Source organism: Siphateles boraxobius, unplaced genomic scaffold, assembly GCF_051911475.1.
Source record: "Siphateles boraxobius isolate OS27281-9 unplaced genomic scaffold, OSU_SipBor_1 55, whole genome shotgun sequence".
Taxonomy (NCBI): Eukaryota; Metazoa; Chordata; class Actinopteri; order Cypriniformes; family Leuciscidae; genus Siphateles; species Siphateles boraxobius.
Genome location: NW_027509181.1, coordinates 5438407 through 5457670, shown reverse-complemented (window position 1 = coordinate 5457670; position 19264 = coordinate 5438407). Strand labels below are relative to the sequence as shown.

At 42.8% G+C, this 19264-nt stretch overlaps 1 long non-coding RNA gene across 1 annotated transcript; it reads left to right on the top strand.

Annotated features, from left to right (window-relative positions):
- Window positions 1-1275: 1275 nt before the first annotated feature.
- Window positions 1276-2127, top strand: LOC143714565 (uncharacterized). Its single transcript, XR_013195543.1, has 3 exons — window positions 1276-1411; window positions 1654-1784; window positions 2066-2127. It is a non-coding gene; the product is annotated as an uncharacterized LOC143714565 (long non-coding RNA).
- Window positions 2128-19264: the final 17137 nt, after the last annotated feature.

The following is a 19264-nucleotide window of genomic DNA, read 5'->3' as shown; positions in this document are numbered from 1 at the left end:
CAACTAATTTAGACGCAAGAACTGGATGTAAAAAATAATAAAATAAAAATAATTGCCTTCTGCATTTTTGTTTTGCTTTTCCCTCCATTGTACCGAACTCCTACCGAACCGTGATGTCTGAACCGAGGTATGAACCGAACCATGACTTCCGTGTACCGTTCCAACCCAACTGTTTATGATACTAGATAACGTTAGTTGGTCTAAGACTGTATTTAGCTGCTCGTCTTTGATGGATTAAAGCTGTTTGGGCTACCAGACATGCTGGTGTGACTATTTATTTTATGTGCAGGTTTTAGGCTATCAATGAGGTAAATCCAGCAAAAACAGCTATAGGCCTACTGATCGGGCTAGTGCAGTATAGCTATGTGAAGTGAACAGCTATTCTCTTTTAATTGCATTTGTATAGTGCACCCTATTTTTTTTGTGTGTGTGTGTGTGCTGTTTTGATTATCATTGAGTTGTAAATCAATGTTTACATTTGTTTTCTTGTTTTTTTTATTACAGATGCAGGGGGTACCATCCCTGATCACACTGCTGTTCAAGATGATATCCCAGGATTTACTCCTCTGACCATCTATCTCTCGCTCACTTTGCCTCTATCTCTATCTATTCCTCCATCTTTACCTATCTGTTTCACTATCTCTCTCTTTCTTTTTACCTACCCTGTATCTATCTCTGTTTTATCACTCTGCCTATCAATCTATCCCTATATCTTCCTCTATTTATACCTCTATCTCTCCCCCATTCCCTCTATCTCCCTCCATCTCTCTCTGTCTCTCCCTCTATATCTGTATCTATCTCACTTTATCTATCTATCCATCATTATCTCTCTCTGTATCTTTCTCTATCTCTCTATCTATATCCCCTATCTATCTATCTATCTATCTATCTATCTATCTATCTATCTATCTATCTATCTATCTATCTATCTATCTATCTATCTATCTATCTATCTATCTATCTATCTATCTATCTATCAATCAGTGGTAGTCTTATGACATTAATATTGTGTTTAATTTGTTCTATGTCCTAGGGATATGCCACTGCAGCTGACCTTGAGAGTTCACTCTCTATACCTGCAACTCCTCATCTGATACTTCTTGGTAAGTTGGTTTTAGATAATACAGTTGGCTTTAGTGTTGTATGTAGTGAATTCAATGGTATCAAACTAAACTGTAATGAAAATTAAAACTAAAACAGAAATTTGACAGTTAAAACATTTCTGGGTTCAGGAGAAACGGGAAGCCGTTTCCAGCGCTGGATGCTGAGCCTTGAGGGCCAAATCATTTGCGAAGGGAAGGGATCACGTCCACCTTTGTGACAGGACTGGAATCCTTTTTTCACCCTGTTTTTACATCTTTGACTTACAGTATCAAGAGGAGGCAGCCTGCACGCTTCAATTCATCCAGAGGTAAGATATTGTCTGTTAACACCTGCATTTTTTTCTGGCCTAGCTGTGGCTCAAGCATGGTTTCAACAGGTCTGGTTGAAGGGATTTAGCAATTAACTTTGATTTAGAAAGTTTTAGTGCAACTAACAATATTCACAGAGGCAAGAAGATAGTGCATGTTGAGGATAGTTCATGTACATTTGTTGACTTTGTTGTTGCTGTTAGTCTGTGACTAGATTTTTAACCAGTGTATAATTTTTCAGATGCTTTGTGGGTATAAACCCAGAAAAAGCGACACAGGCTGCAAAGAGGAAAAAAAGAAGAACTGTCAATTCACACGTCCCAGCCTCTTGCGCAAGCTCATGGACTTTCAGTGGGATTTCATTTGAAAATGGTGAGTAAGATGTATACGTTACACATACCGATATGTTCAAACAGCAATGACTCAGGAAATTCATTCTAATGTTCATTCTTAACTCTTCAATTCTTTGCCATTCTTTTTTGTTCTTTCAATGAATTGTATTCATCACCCTTTCTATTATTTTATGTTATTCTGTCTGTTTTGTGCTCTGTTTCTAAAATTAGCTTTTTTTTGGTCAAGCCATGTGATATAATTTTGGATTAAAAATGTGAAATTATGGAACTCATCTCTCTCTCTCTTTCTCTCATATACAGACCCAAGACTTTGCAAAGGATCCTCGTGTGCTTTGGAAAATGGTTAGTGGTCTAAGCAGTGCAGTGTTTTTATTGTTTATGCTCTTTATTGATGAAGAGTTCCATTAAGTGTTAAGTATTGGTATGAATGTATTCATATGTTGAATTTTAGTGGTTTAGGTAACTAAGTGTTGATGTTCAGTATTTTGTTATAATGAACAATGTATTTGGGTTTAAGAATGTTTTTGAATATTTCTTTGATTGGTCTGATCCATGTGTGCCTACATTTGTAAGTATTTACATTTCAGTGTGTGTATTACAATAAAAAAAAGTTAATTTCAACACGGAACTATTCGGTTTTTTTTCACTTAAGTGTTGTTTGATGGATTATGCCTATTCTTGTATTAACTCAAGCTAGAATATGTCTATAACAATCAGTGGTACACGTTATGCTAAAAATAATTATTAATATTTAATGGAAACAAAATAAACAGTGATTTAACAGGAAAATAATGGTAACACTGCTGCCAGTTGTTTCCTGTTTTTTCTGCGATTCACAGTAAATTCCTGTTGAAAAACATTACGGGGAGTGCACTGTAAAAAAACATTAACATGAATTAACTGTTAAAATAACAGGAAAATAATGGTAACCCTGCTGCCAGTAATTTCCAGTTATTTAACAGGGAAATAATTAACAGTGTAGGTGGTAATGTGAAGCACTGCCACATAACAACACCAAGTCCGCGCGCCTGCGTACAACCTTCCTTCTACTTCTCTCCCTAGTAGTGCGAAATCAAAACATGGCGAAGCGAACAGCAAAAGACTCTTGTACGTTTATCAGAGCTGCTAGGGCAGGTGTGCCCAACCCTGCTCCTGCTGATCGGCTGTCCTGCACATTTCATCTCCAACTCTAATCAAACACACCTGAAGCAACCAATTAAGGTCTTCAGGATCACTTGAAAATTAAAGGCAGGTGTGTTTAATTAGGGTTGGAGATAAACTGTGCAGGACAGTCGATCGGCAGGAGCAGGGTTGGCCCCTGTGCTAGGGCAACTTGAAGGTCCGACGTATGGAAATAATCTGACATGTTGGTTGTTATTTTCCTGTACTGGCGCATGCCTGTGACGTAAATGCGTACGCAACGAGAGCCACCGTTAGCAGATTTGCATTTTTATCCTTTAGATAGGAACGCGACGGTGGAGTGGTTTTAAGATTTCCACTCTGGAGGGTGGTTTCACTTTTTTGCGTTTTTAAGCCCCAAAAACGCTGTCGCCATGTAAACGAAAGGCACATCTAATAAAATATTTTTACGTTTTCACCAGCGAGCGTTCTCGTGTAAACAGGACCTGAGTCAGTGAATTCATGAACCATGACAATATGTAATTTTATTGTAAAATACTGTCAAATGTATGGTTTATGTAAGTAAAAGCTATTAATTACCATATCATTTACAGTAGAAACAAAGTAAAAGGATATTGCCAGAAGTCCCTGCATTACACATCACATATGATACATTTTTTTATAAATAATTTTGTTACTTCTTATTTTTTGTTATCAGTACTGTACATTAAAGTGTTTTGTTACTTTTGTGTTTTGTTACTTACTTACAAAATATTCTGTTATTCAGTTAATATTTATTGCTTTATTTTTTGTGTTGTGTGTTACCCTTATGATGTTATGTCTTTAAATGTATGAACCAGTGCACAGCCTATATACCAGTGGTTCTCAAAGTGGGGTCCGGGGACCCCTTTGGGTCCGCGACCCTTTGCCAGGGGGTCCGCGAAATAATTTTAGAACCCTATGAACGTAATCGCGGAGTCCAGTCAGACAATCGGGGAAATTCTTGGCAGAGCGCTCCTGCTCTCTCTCTTTCTCTCCCCCACAAACGCGCGCGCATATCCAGAGAGAACAGTGAATCCGCGAATATACAGTAGCCTAGCCTAGTTGTAAAATCAAAGTCAAGAGGCTAGGTTTAAATTTTTCATTTCTTTTTTTTTATCCGTCAGTTTATTTAAACTGTTTTAAATTAATATTGTTTAAGACGTTTAGTAGCTTTCCTATGTCATTTGTAATGGATGCCCGTTGCCGCCACTGAATACAAAAAAGAAAAGAAAAGGTAATTGTGACTTTAAAGTCAGAATTGTGAGATTAAAAAGTCTTTCATTCTCTTTGATAGGCGGCATAGGCCTACAAGAGTAAAAATGTATGAGCCTTTTGCCTTTACACAAGAGCGTCATCTCCAGAGCTGCTAGTCACTTTGAGAACGTTTCAGCATTTAATTTGATACAAAAATAGGGGCGGTTCTAGGGTCAGTGGATATTCGGGGCTTTAGCCCAAACTAAAATTGGGAATTTAATTTAAATTAATGAATTGATTATAAAAGTGATTTAAGGGAATAAAGAAAAAGAAAGGTTTATTGTATTAGTGAAATAATTACAGTTGTAAAATATTAAATCTTTATCTACTTACATTTTACCAGGCGTTCGTTCATGTTAACATCCTTCTGTGAACGATAAGCCCCGCATTCTTTAATCATTTTGACATTGATGAGCTAGACCGCTAAACTTTTTGTCATCCAACAAACAGTGCGGTGCGTAAATTAGTAGCATTAGAGCAGAGCAGCATCAAGAATATCAAATACATAGCAGTGAATCTCTTATTTGCATCTTAAGGTTATTGCCAATAATAATGACAGGTTTGCGAAAAGTGTAGAACTCGGTGAGCTCGCGCAAAACACATCTTCAGCACGCGACTTTTTTAAACGCCTCTGATTGGCCGATGCGTTCAACAGACATGTCTGTAATTGGCTACAATGCTCAACGCTGCAAAAGCACGTTGTAAGTACCTTTAATGCAAAGGGAAAAATATAAACTGTAATATGCACTTTTCATGATTAGGTAATCACGGCAGCTGTAATCTTATTCACATTTGTTTTTCTGATTAATTGTTTTGCTCTATGAGAAAGACAAGGTAGCAAAATCTTTTATTCACTACAACCCACCAAAATAAAAGTTTGGTTTAACTTAATTACTAGGATGTGTTCTGCAACAGTGTTAATTCTGTTATGATTTGTTGATTGTTCTGCCATTGATATAAGGTGCAATTAGTTCATTAATTTAAAGCTGAGGCACATAAAGTCACATTACATAATTTAAATGTTATTTTAAATGGAAGGTTCACCCAACAAAATTAAAAGTGTGTCACCATTTGCTCACCCTCAAGTTGTTGAACACAAAAGAAGATATTTTGAAGAATGTGGGTAAACAAACAGTTTCTGGTACTTTAAAAAAAAAAACACATGGAAGTCAATGGGTTCCATCAACTGTTTGGTTACTTACATTCTTCAAAATATCTTCTTTTGTGTTCAGCAGGAGAAAGAAACTCATTCAGGTTTGGAAAAACTTGAGGGTGAGTAAATGATGACAGAATTTTTATTTTGGGTGAACTATTATTTTAATGTAAAATATTAATGTTTTAATTTTAATCTAGGGAATTTTAATGTTTGGTTTTATTAGAACAAGCCTGTGCTTGCTGTCTTGCTGTTGATTTTAAGAAAACTTTTAAGATAAATTACTTAGTGTAAATGCTATTAAGTCCAAATGCAATTTGAATAAAAGACCCACTGTTTACAAGTATATAAGTGGTATTAACATGATTTAAACTGACATGTGTTTCTGTTCTATAAAACAGGTCTTAAGTTTTTAGGGTGAAAAAGATTACAATGCAATTAATTCCAATGGCATTTAAGACTACAAATAGTTTTAAGCATATTAATCACAGACAGTTATTGTTATGAGAGGGGGTCCTTGGAAATCTTTCTCCGCTCTAAGGGGTCCCTGGTCCCAAAACGTTTGAGAACCCCTGCTATATACGAGTACTGACCATATTTTATGAACAGGTTGCTTATGATGAACTCTGATTCCCTATTTGTTGGTCACTCTGGCGTACACCATGACCTACGAATAGTAATCTCGCTAGAGAGGCCAATCTACTTCGAGTAAAAGTAAACGAGCCAATGCACATTGGCGTGCAATCATTTACATCAGCTGTTCAGCCTCGCACCACGGGTATATAATGAGCAGAAGATGCGATTGTACTTCAGCTTTTTGCTTCGGAGCCAAGCACTCTTCAAACTCTCTTCAAACTCAAACCTGACACAAATCAGTTCTGTGAAACTTCAAGCCTCTTCAGGACCTCTCCACTCTGGTGCGGCCGTCACAGCACAGCAGTGCAAGCGATCTTCTCCCTCTCTTCTGTTTTCTGTTTTTTGTTTTTGTCTCAGAGCAAACAAAAAGCTGTTTTCACAGCTGTTAGGTGCGCAGGTGAGAGCGCTCAAAAGCTGTTTTTACAGTTGGTACCAGCGAGAGAGAGACAGCACACAGACAGGTGAACATTCCTGTCTGTGTTCGCAGTGACCGTTCCCCTGTGTGCTTCAGCACCAGCGAGAGCAGTCCCTAAATGAGCTGACACAGATAGAACGCGTATTTTTAAGGATGAATATCTATCTGTGTGTTCTTGGATGCGGTCGATACCTGGGATCACGGGATGGTCATGATCGCTGCCTCGTGTGTCTGGGCCTCGAACACGCTGAGGCTGCGTTCGTGGATGTGTCATGCACCCATTGTGGGAAGATGACCATCGCGGAGCTGCGGTCAAGACTCCCGTTCCTGCAAAGGGGCGAAGTCCCCATGCCTCTGCCTCGATCTAACCCTCCCAAGAGGGTTGCTTCGGACAGTGACACGGGAGACCTGAGGATTACGGTGAGCGCACTTCCTTCGGGGAACCAACCCCCTAGGAACCCCCATTCCTCTCACGCTCCGCAGCCAGTGGAGCCACAAACGGAACGTGCTGGACGAAGGTGTGTACCAGTCGTTTCCTTTGGTGCTCCCCGCGACGATCAGATGTCGATCGCTGCATTGGAGGGTGGGTCAGATCTCTCCACGGACGACAACTCGGCGCCACTGCCTCCTTCGGGTGTGCCAGAGGTACCCGACTCGGACCCGGAGATGATGGCCATGCTTTCCTGGGCCGCCAACAGGATTGAGTGGAACCCTCCACCGTGTCCCGAGCCCTCGAGGCTGGATGATTGGTAACCCACCCCAGTGCCTTTCTTCCCGGAACTGCACGAGGAGCTCACAGGGACTTGGACGGCACCTTTTACTGCCAGAAACCGTCCCGGTGGCTCCTCCTCCCTCACCACCCTTTTTGGCGGGGCAGCTAAGGGATATATGCGTATCCTGCCAGTGGAGCGGGCCATTGCTATGCAGCTGTGCCCTAACTCCACTTGGCACGGAGAACATGGCACTGGATTGCGTTTCCATTGCATTGAGATACGATCACAATGCGTCCTCGACTACCTCCGAACCTGGACACTGGTCGGATAACATTCTGACATCCCAATCAGAAGCGCGTTTACACTTGTCTTTTCAATGTGTATGTGGACAACATCCGGATACAGGTCGCATGTTAATGCGAAGTGTAAACGCAGCCTTTGACAGGCCGCAGTAATCTGGTTCCCTAAAGGTTCAACCCCAATCCCAATGAAGACGAAAATGTTAATTTTACTCTCATTAAGTTAAAATTAAAGTTAGTGAGTCCATGCTAACGTACAAACCTAAATAGCTAACTGTACACTGTCATGTACAGTGTAGGTCAAAAACACCCGATGACTCAAAAACAGCCATCTGTGATCGTGATGACCGTATGTCACGGTTCATTGATTCACTGACTCTTTCTCGCGCTGTGTTTGTGCTGCTCGTTAGTAGGGGCGTGGTCGCTGATCAGCCACTGATTGTCATCAGCGCCAGCTGATCCTGATCAGCGATCTCTATTTATACCCTGGTCTTTCGTCTTGTGTTTGTCAGATCGTTGTTGGATGTATCCTGTGCTGTTTGTTCTTCGTCTGGTGTTCCCGTTCCTGTTTTGGAGTCGTGTTGAGTTTACTGTCTGCCTGCCGTCGTGTTGAGTTCCTGTCTGCCTGCCGTCATCGGAGGATTCTGTCTCATCTCTTCACTTCACGGATTATCGGGTGGCTCTCTTCACTTCACGGATTATCAGGTGGCTCTCTTCACTTCACGGATCATCGGGTGTCATCGCATCACGGACTGTCGGGTTGCTCATCTGCCCCTGCGCTACCATTGTGCTCTGGACTGTATTTTCTCACCACCTTCATTCTGTGTTCAATAAATCTGGTTTTCTGCACTTGCATCTTCTGTCATCATTCCCCCCGTTACACCGTAACATGAGGCTTCTCCCGCTTGCATTGTGATCTGTAATCCCTCGCTTCCAAATTAATCTTGTTACCTACCATAGTTATTTTAAAATCTTTTATACAGTATATCCCTCCATGGCATATTTAAGTCCAACTTGAATGCTCCTCGACGAGAGATGGTCCTTCTGTTTCCAAAATGTATCAAAAACATCTTGGGACAAGGTTTTCACACCAGACAGCTGTCATTGTAAGACAGTTAACAACCCCATTTGTTTGTCCAAGATAGCAACATTAACTTATGCTTACGGTGCTTACCAATAGGTTAATTGAGGATGTCGCCCCAAGCCACCAAGGACCTCTCTTCTGGTCTGTACCTCTCCCAGTCGACGAAGTACTCAAGATGACCCCTCCAATGTTAGGGAGTCCAAGATCTCATGGACAGCATGCATATACTGGCCAACCATCCAGGAGCAGAGGAGGAGGATCATAAATGGCCACAACGTAGGAAGGAGACAGAGAGGGATGGCAGGCTTAAGGAGTGATACAGGGAACATGGGAGCAATACGGTAGTGGGATGATAAGTTTAAAGCATTTAACTGTTTTTAAATGATAACAAACCAATTTATTGGGGACTCAACTGAACATGGCAGCCAGAGTCAGATTTCGCTCATTGAGTGACTTCTGTACATAGAGTTAACCAATGTGATCACTCTAGGTTGGTCCCTGTAATGTACAATCATGCTGGTGTGATTAGAAAGTTAAGTGTGTCACGTGATCAACTGCTGAATTCAAATGTGCTTTCGCGCATTGGCGCCCATTGCATATTATTGATCAGCTAAAATTACCATTATAACTGTGTTTAAATGACAAAACACTTTCACTTACACATATTTGAGAATCGGAATATCAGACAGTTCATGATATAGTTAAGTTTGTGAATATTTTAATAAAAAGGAAAAATAAAATAAAAGTAATTTGTCATACAGCACTATTGTGGCTGCAATGTGTCATGTGATAAGTATGAGGCGTCACCATGGAAATAATAAGGTGATATGCCTATGTTCTGAAATAACGATCACCTTACAAAAAAAAGAGAGAGAATATTTTAAACTTAAGTGTGAAATGGTTAAGTAGGTGTTTCTGCTCTCCTTACATCAGCCTGACTCTTATGACACCAGACTGCCAATTGCAGAGCTGAGTGGTAGATCCTCTCACTCACACTGGAACCAGTGGCCCAGGTTAACAGGAGCAGTTAGAAGCAGAGTTTGCACTGGAGTGGGTTCAATTCGGAAGCTGGGCTTATGTTCTCCGAGAGGCCATAATTCCGGAAGACATGAAGGAGTGCTTCTGTGTCTCAATCGCTGTGGGGAGACACTTAATCAGCACCAGACGACTGACCTTATAGAATCTGTCGGGCATGACCAGGATGCATGTGAAGGAGTCTGATGCCGGGAGATCTTTTATGAAGTCCACCCCTAGTTGTGACCAGGGGGGACAAGGAACAGGCAGAGAAAGGATTTTACCAGTTAGAAGTTGGTGAGAAGACTTGGAAATGGCACAGGTAGGACAGCTCTTGTTGAAGAGATGGGAGCTCTAGCACAAGTTATACCGGGAAGACCCTAATGTCACATAATTCATTTACCATAGATCTAGCGAATCATCACTCGACATATGGAGTATATAAGTCCGGTTAACACCCATTAATACGTTCGCAGATACTGATGCCGGCGTTCACCCCCATCCTCCCCAGCACCTCCAGGTTGATCCCTGTCCATCCATCAGGGGTAGGCTCTACCCCTGCCTTCATCTTCAGGCAGGAACTGCAAGCATCGGCTACCGATTTGGATTACGGACGGGGCCTACGCCAAAAAACTTTATCATTTCATCTATTTGATACTTATTTGCATTCAAATGTTAAATAAATCTTATTCATACTTTCTTTTACCTCCTCCGTCTTTCTGGTAGAGTTGTACTTCCTGGGACATGCATGGCCACCAGTACTGGTTTTGCAGGAGTGAGGGGATGATGAAGAGCAAATGGAACGTAGATTTATCTCTTGGGACCTACGATTGGAGTAGGTTCAATGATGGATGTTTTGCGGTGAAGCCCAGTGTGACCATGACAGTGCCACTACTCAGACTTCACTGTTTATTAAATTCAGAATCTTTCCACTTTCCACTTTAATAAGTGTTAATAATTTAACGCTCAAAATCACCAGAATGAAAAAGTGGGTTTTAGACATTATCAAGTGAATATTTATTGACTGAAATGCTGAAATTGCCTTGTACAATCATGAGCTAATAAATTAATTGCACACATTCATTTATAAATTAATTTTGTCATATTTGTCACACACACTCTGGACTCTGTCTGCACTCTCACTTTCTGTCACATGCTCTCATTCACCAGAGCCCTTTTTACACCAGGGGCCTGATGTATAAACGTTGTATAGGCTACGCACAAATAGGCATTGAAATGTGCGTACGCAATTTTCCATGCACATATCGGGATTTATTAAAAAAATAAACGTCTCGGTTACGTATGTAACCCTAGTTTCCTGATAGGGAACGAGACGCTGCGTCAAGCTGTGGGAACGCCTCTGTTTGTGTGCGTCATGAAGCACGTATGGAATCAGTCCAATGGAGAGAAGGAACGTCATAGGCGGGTGACGTCATCGACCAGGAAACTATAAAGCACCCCCAAAACACAAGCGCGACAGCTTCTGATAGGCCTGAAGGAAGCGCTAACGGGCATGCTGGGAGTATGGCAGAACGACGCAGCGTCTCGTTCCCTATCAGGGACCTAGGGTTACATACGTAACCGAGACATTCCGTTTCAAGGGAACTCGAGCTGCGTCAAGCTGTGGGAACGCCAATACCCACGTCGCCATAGGAGCAAATGACCGTCATATGGGAACTAGCGCACAGAGGACGAGAACACCTGCACCCCAGGAGTGGAACTTAAGTCCAATTCATAGAACTTAACAAATGTATGCGGTGAGGACCACCCAGCCGCATCACAAACATCACTTAGCGATACTCCTGACAACAATGCTTTAGAAGCAGCCATACTCCTAGTAGAGTGGGCTCGTACAGCCAAAGGTGAAGGCTGACCAGCCGACTCATAAGCAAGTGAGATGGCCTCAACCACCCACTTGCTCATTCTCTGTTTAGACGCGGGACACCCTTTGGTGGCCCAAAGCACACAAATAACTGTTCTGATTTCCTCCACAGGGCAGCTCTGTGGACGTAAGCGTCTAATGCCCTAACCGGGCAGAGAAGGTTAAGTTTCTCCTGATCTGATGACACAAAAGATGACACGATGTGACACACCAAGAAGTGAAAAGTTTCCACTTCAGGGCATATAACTTCCTCGTGGACGGAGCTCTGGAGTGATGGACATACCCACTAAAGCTGACGTACTTCTAAGAGGCTTAGAGGGTAAAAGTGGTGCTATAAAAGAAGATGCAGCTTCAGCAGAAAGATGACTAGCAAGCGCCTCTTCTGCTTTGGGCATCGCCCCATAACCATGAGATTTAGCCCCCACAATGTTTGAATAAGTGGAAGTTTGAGGGCTAAAAACACGATAAGAGACCGGCTTTTTCCACGATCTCGAAACCTCTGTGTGGAGATCAGGGAAGAAGGGCAAGCACCGGCGTGGAGGTTGAGAACGGGAAGGCAAAAATCTTTCATCTAATTTAGATTTTTCTCTAGACTCCTGCCTAACAGCTGGCCACTCGATGCTTAATTTAGAAACAGCACGAGTGAGCGCCTCCATAAGCTCCTCACTTTCGGGAGAGCGAGATGGCGAATCATCGACATCTCCCGCATCCAGACTAACAACATCCAGATCCTCAGAACTGGATAGTTGCAGTACTGGGGCCTCAGTTCGGGGGGAAGAAACCGCAGAGCGTGCTTCCGAACCCGAGACTGAGGCACTGGATCTAACAGGTAAGGGCTGAGATAGGGCAGAGCCCGTCTCAAGCCCCGCTGTTAGATCCATCTGCGATCCCCACGAATGACGTCGCCGCTCAGCCTCGGCATAAGAGTGATCGGCGGGAGCGGAGCGTTCTAAGAGGCAAATGCTCGCAATGCTCACAATCAGCCCCCTCGAGAGCTGACTGGGCATGCTGCACTCCCAAACAAACAACACATAAGCTGTGTGTATCCCCGCTCGTTAAATCTCGCGAGCAGGGAGGAACACACTTCTTAAATTGTTGTTCACTCGCCATTGTCTCTCAATATAATATATATATATATATATATATATATATATATATATATATATATATATATATATATTTTTTTTTTTTGAAATAGTGAAACTCCTGCTTAGTGACAGACAAAAACACTTGAGACAGATCCACATATAGCGCTTACTGAAGGCAAAGAAGCTGTCGCGCTTGTGTTTTGGGGGTTCTTTATAGGTTCCTGGTCGATGACGTCACCCGCCTATGACGTTCCGTCTCTCCATTGGACTGATTCCATACGTGCTACATGACGCACACACGCAGAGGCGTTCCCACAGCTTGACGCAGCTCGAGTTCCCTTGAAAGGGAACTAGGCCTACACGTAAATATGTGCGCATCATACGGTCACTCTAGACTGTGTGTACACACTCATTTGCTGGAGTGAGAGAAGTAATGAAGTAACCAGAATGATTTAAACTGTTTTACATCTAATGTACACATTTAGATTAAATATGCCACTCTTTAATGGAGTTAAGCACTAAAATTTAATGAAATCATTATCCAGAAGTTACAGTATTTTTATATTAAGTTAAATAGAAATATTTGTAGTGGATGCGCTGCTTTTGAACACTTTTCCTGTGGAATGCTGTGTTTTAATGTTTTTACTACGGTGAGGATTGCACATGATAATTCCGTTTTGAATTGTGTTCTAAATAGCAGAACTCTAAGCAGATGTCTTAGCAACATAGACAGTATAATGACAGACACTGAAGGACTTGCTCGATGATCGAACTGTCCATTGGCTTGTTTGAATAAGGCCTGGGACACAGGAATCAGGAATGGTGAGATAACATTGTCAGCTGAAGACCCAAGTTTGGTTTAAAGATTAGAAATGTGGCAATAACAAAATTTGAATCCCGTCTTGCTAACACGCCTCCCATAATGTTTACGTTTTATGTAGGGTGACCACCCGTCCCACTTTGCGTTGTACCGCACAGCATTTTAACCCCTTGTCCCGCACGTCACATATTGAGAAAATTTCCTGCATTTTTATCAGTCTGTTGGTTTTTAATTATCATATTAAGAAAACGTGCATGCATTCTTTTGCCCTTTTAAGAAAGCATTTTATTTATTCTTTTTGCAGCGTAGTTTTCACCTATATTTAACAACGCTTCGTCAGAAGTACAAATACAACAGCCGTTTTTAAAATCCTCTCCAATGGTTGAAAGCAAAGGAGTAGTAAACATGGTCACTAGTAGGTTGTGACGGCTCTCAATCAAAATGTGGAGCGGTGATTCGTTCCATGTGTTTCTGTCAGAAAACAAATGGATAATTCGGTAAATTAAATTTTAAATTTAACAGAATTGATCAACTTGTTGCCTGCTGTGGTTTTAATTCACATCCTTTCTGGTTAAATATATTCTATATAAGACTGTCAATGATCTAAATTCATGTTGGTTTATATTCTATTTGTTCATTATTTATTTTGTTGGATTCTAGTTGGACTTGGCCAGAACTATATCAAAAATATTTATCTGCATGATGCCTGCTGCCTTTGGGCTCAGTGATGTTGAATTTAAATGTCATGTAGACTAAAATAAAGACATGTTATGTTACATTGTGATGTAATGGTGTTTTTTGGAAGGGACTAAAGAACAAATAATTTTAATCAGCTGAAAGGCAGAATACAAATGTTTTTATTAAGTTAGATAAACATTATATAACAGTTTCAGGTTATGTTTTAGTGTTTATAACATGTCCCACATTGTCCCACACAAACTTATAATCGTCCCACATTTGGTTTGTTTGATGGTGGTCACCCTAATTTTATGTCAGTAGACTAAGAGTAGGCGGTCTTTTGTGGCTGTTCGAACACATTCTACCCCATGAAAGCAATCTGGTCGAATGCGTTTTTGATTACCTCTCGAAGTGATTGACAGTGGACAAGCTCAAAACGTTTTAAACCCCTGTTTACACCTGTATTTAGCATTGTCCACTTGTGCATTTTAATGCCAGGTGTGTCACATGTCTGTCCTGTCTTGTTATGCACATGGGTGTTTTGTTATTTTGAGCCATGTGCTCTTGTCATTGTTTAATCCCTCCCCCTTGTTATCTGATTATTGGTTTAATTGCTCCACCTGTCTGTCTCGTTACCCTCCTTTGTTTGCCTCCCTATTTGTTCTTCCCGGTGTGTTCCTGTTTCTGTGCTGTTCTTCCTCCTGTGGATTACCCTTGTGTCGTCGTGTTTCTTCGAGTTTCCCTTGCACTTCCACGGATTACTGAGTACCTCACTGGAGATTCATCACGGGACTGAGCACCTCACTGGAGATTTATCACTGGACTGGAAGCACCTGACAGAAGCTGGAGAAGGATGCAATAGCAAAAACGCTTTATTTGTATTGGTAAGTATTTGAAAAACACGGTCAGGCACACAACAAGGGAAACAACACAGCTGGTCAGAATGGTGGATCGGACGGACAGCGCAGATGGTGGGTGACGCAGGGACCTCGGTGGACAACCAGTGAAGAATCTCCAGTGAGGTGTGACAAGGTGTAAACAGGGCCTCAGACTTGGTCTGGTATTTGATGTGTTGATATGGATGTTGTTTTAGTTTGTGGACTGACCTCTGGATTTCTTTTGCTTAAAAGGACTTGGTTTCTCCATGTTTGTTTGAGCTGGAAGCTTTGATGTATCATTTGTATATACCTGCCTGTTATTCCCAAGAAGAGTAGTGACTGTGTTTCTAAGAGAGTTTGTGATACTGAACTGTTTACCAGAACCTTTATTTTTTTCATGATGATCTGAGAGAGGATCTCCAAATGTATGTTTGTGAATGAGTCCTGTGAAGAAAATAAATAAAGAAAGAAGATATGTGGTTAAGTTGATAATAGAATATTCAGCAGCTCTTACCTGCATTATTCACCTGCATCTCAAGTGACCAGACAACTCCCTTACATGTATACTTATTGTGATACTTACCTCTCCTTTGCCTCTGGTCTGCAATAAACGAATGAGTTGATCTTCATCCTCCGTGTATTTTTAAAATACGCTGCCTTAAAAAAACTAACCAGGTCGAGAGTAAACTTCTAGTTCCCTTTCAAGGAAACTCGAGCTGCGTTTGAGACGCGATGGGAACGCTCTGCGTGATTACGTCGTGAAGCACGTGTAAAATCAGTCCAATGGAAGCCCACTACGACATAGGTGATGTCATAGACCAGGAAACTATATAGCAGCCCTGAAATCAGACCGCGACAGCTTCTGTACCTTCAGCAAGCGCTCTCTGTATATCTGTCTTTGTCTATTTATTGTTGTCTGTCAAGCCCAATCTATCATTATTATGGCGAGCAAGCAAGATTATAGACGGTGTGTTGTTCCCTGCCCTCGTTATATTACGGGTGGGGACACACATCAGCTTTGTGTTGCTTGTCTGGGAGTGGAGCATGCCCAGTCAGTCCTCGAGGGGGCTGATTGTGTGCATTGTATGAGTCTATGAAGACGCTCCGCTCTCACCGATCGTTCTTTGAGGAGAATGGTTCGGTTCACGCTACCCGCGCGGGTCCCGCTGTTGCCTAGACACGGTGGCGACTCGCATTTTGGGGTTCGCAAACGGATCTGACAGCGTGGGTTGGGACGGGCTCCGCCCTATCTTAGCTTTCACCTGCAGATCCAGTGTGCTGCGATTTCCAGTTCCGAGGAATTGGTATCGTTAGTGTTTTGTTAAGAAAAAGTGAACAAAACAAATAAAAGTATTAAGAAAAAGGCAGATGTTTGATTTTTCAATAAATGGGCAGCTCATAACTCTGAGTAAAGATGAGCTTTTTAAAGCAGGTTTTTCTAATGCTGTTGCTAGTTAAATATTTACTGGACAGCTGAACATTATGAGAGTGAAAATAAAAAGAGTTTATTAGATGAAATGTATCTAAAAAAACAGGAAAACTCTATATCTCAGCCTCCTCGTCGGGGACTACTGGTTTTTCCCTATCTCCACACTGAGGTGTCGAGATCGTGGAATACACCGGTTTCTATTTTATGTGTTTAATACCCAAACGTCTTAACTAGAGTAATGTTATGGGTATTAAGTATCATGGTATGACAGTGCCTTGGATTATAGAGACGCTTGCGAGCTTTCTCTCTCCCGAGTCAGCGTCATCATTTTTAACCCCGACGTTACCCACCAGCCATCTTTAATAATAAATAAATTTTATGAGGCAGTACTGGTGGGTAAAGTATTTAAGGACATAGATGAATGTGAGGATGTCAGCATTGACTCTATTCGAGAATATATTCTAGAATATATATATATATATATATATATATGTTTATATGTATACGTTTTTCTGATATAAAAATAAAGAAAAAGAAAGATAAAAATGTCTGTTCTTCTGGACGCTCCGTTTTCAAGAAAACTAAACCTTTCAGCGGCGTTCCAGGGGTTTCTTCCTCACCAATCTATGTTCCTTAAACTGGCATAGAGTGCAAAGAAGAAGACCTGATGCTGAGGCTATCAGGCTTCTAAGGGTGGTCCCCTCCGGGGTAGGGACGGTTTTGAGAAATCGTTTCTCCTCGGCGCCCTCTGGGGTGTGACTCTCTGAGGAGGGTCGCAGTGCTGCCAGTTCGGTTGTTCCCTGCTGGTTCGCCGTTCAGGGCACCGAGGTGTCAGCGTCCCCATACGATCCTCCGAGGAGGGTCGTAGAGCAGTCAGTTCGGTCTCCCTGCCGGTTCGCCGTTTCAGGGTGCCGAGGTGCCTGCTTTTTCCTACGATCCTCCGAGGAGGGTCTTATGAACTAAGCTGTTAGAGGTAGGCAAGATCTAAATAAAAAGAGGACTGTCGTCATCTCTAATAAAGCTTAGACAAGAAGTCCTGACGAAAAAAATAAAAGGAGGGACGGTTTTGAGAAATCGCTTCTCCTCGGCTTTCCACTGGGGTGCGACTCTCTGAGGAGGGTCGCAGCGCTGCCAGTTCGGGTGTTCCCTGCCGGTTCGCCGCATCAGGGCGCCGAGGTGTCAGCGTCCCCGTGCAATCCTCCGAGGAGGGTTGTAGAACGGTCGCTTCGGTTGTTCCCTGCCGGTTCGCCGCTTCAGGGCACCGAAATGATTGTTCAAGCAAATCCAGAGGCCAGTCTCGAGAGACTGGTTCCCCTTATCTGAATTTCTGGCAGCGTGGAAACTTCTGCCAAATATTTCTCTATGGGTCCTGCACATAATAGAAAAGGGTTACAGCGGTTCTCGTCCGCCCAGATTTCAGGGGGTCCTCCCTACGGTAGTGGACTCACAGCAGGCTCTGGTTATGGAGCAGGAAGTGCTTACACTCAAACAGATTGTATCACAGATTCAGTCCGAGGACTGGTTTGTCACAATAGACTTGAAGGACGCGTACTTCCAAGTATCTATTCATCACAGGAAGTTCCTGAGGTTCGCTTTAAAAATGGGGCGAAGCATACCAGTATCGGGTTCTTCCATTTGGCCTAGGTTTATCACCCCGCACCTTTACAAAATGCGTGGATGCAGCTCTGGCTCCTTTGAGATTCCAGGGCATTCGCGTATTGTATTATATCGACGATTGGTTGATCCTAGCTCAATTTGAGCATATGGCAGTTCGGCATCGAGATGTCGTTCTGTCTCATTTAAAGATGTTGGGGTTGCCACTCAACGCCAGAAGAGTGTGATCCTCCCCGCTCAAAGGACCACTTTTCTAGGTGTAATATGGGTTTATCTAGGCCAGTCACTCACTGTGAAACAGTTTCAGACTGTGGGTCTCATGAAAGCTGCGTTCAACGTAATTACTTTTGGCCTTCTGTACATGAGACCCCTGCAGTGGTGGCTCAGGACCAAGGGGTTTTCTCCAAGGGGAAATCCGTTTTCACATGATCAAGGTCACGCGGCTATGCCTACGTGCCTCGGTCATGTGGAAGAACCTTGGTTCCTCGCCCAGGCCCAGTGTTGGGGGTTTCTTGTCGAAGCATTATGCTATCGAAGGATGCTTCCCTCACAAGTCGGAAGTGATCATGAGTGGTCGCTCGGCGGAGGGTCCGGACAACACACTGACGATCTCGTAAATCAGAGCAGATATCCTGTTGAGGCAGGGGCTGAGGCCCGGGGAATGGAGACTTCACCCCGAGGTGGTGGTGGAGCTCCTATGGGAAATCTTTGGTCAAGCTCAGGTCGATCTTTTCGCTATGGTTTTCGCTATGGTTTTCCCTCACATATCCAGCTCCTCTCGGACTGGACGCTATGGTGCAGGTGTGGCCGAGGCTGCACCTGTACACATTCCCCCCGTTATCAATGCTCCCGGGAGTTCTGCTGGGGTGCGACTCTCTGAGGAGGGTCGCAGCGCTGCCACTTCGGTTGTTCCCTGCTGGTTCGCCGCTTCAGGGCGCCGAGGTGTCAGCGTCCCCGTGCAATCCTCTGAGGAGGGTTGTAGAATGGTCAGTTCGGTTGTTCCCTGCCGGTTCGCCGCTTCAGGGCGACGAAATGATTGTTCAATCAAATCCAGAGGCCAGTCTCGAGAGACTGGTTCCCTTATCGGAATTTCTGGCAGCGTGGAAACTTCTGCCAAATATTTCTCTATGGGTCCTGCACATAATAGAAAAGGGTTAAACGGAGTTGTGGAAACGGTGGGCTTGGCCTCTGAGGGGGCCCAGTTCATAGAATCCGGTCTCTTGACTGAGGTCGTTGAGACCGTCCTTCAATCCAGAGCTCCTTCCACGAGAAAACTATGTACATTGAAATGGAAACTGTTCTCTACATGGCGTGGAGAACGTTTTTTAAATCTTGTTAACTGCCCGGTTGGTACAGTTCTCGATTTCCTCAAGACCGTTTC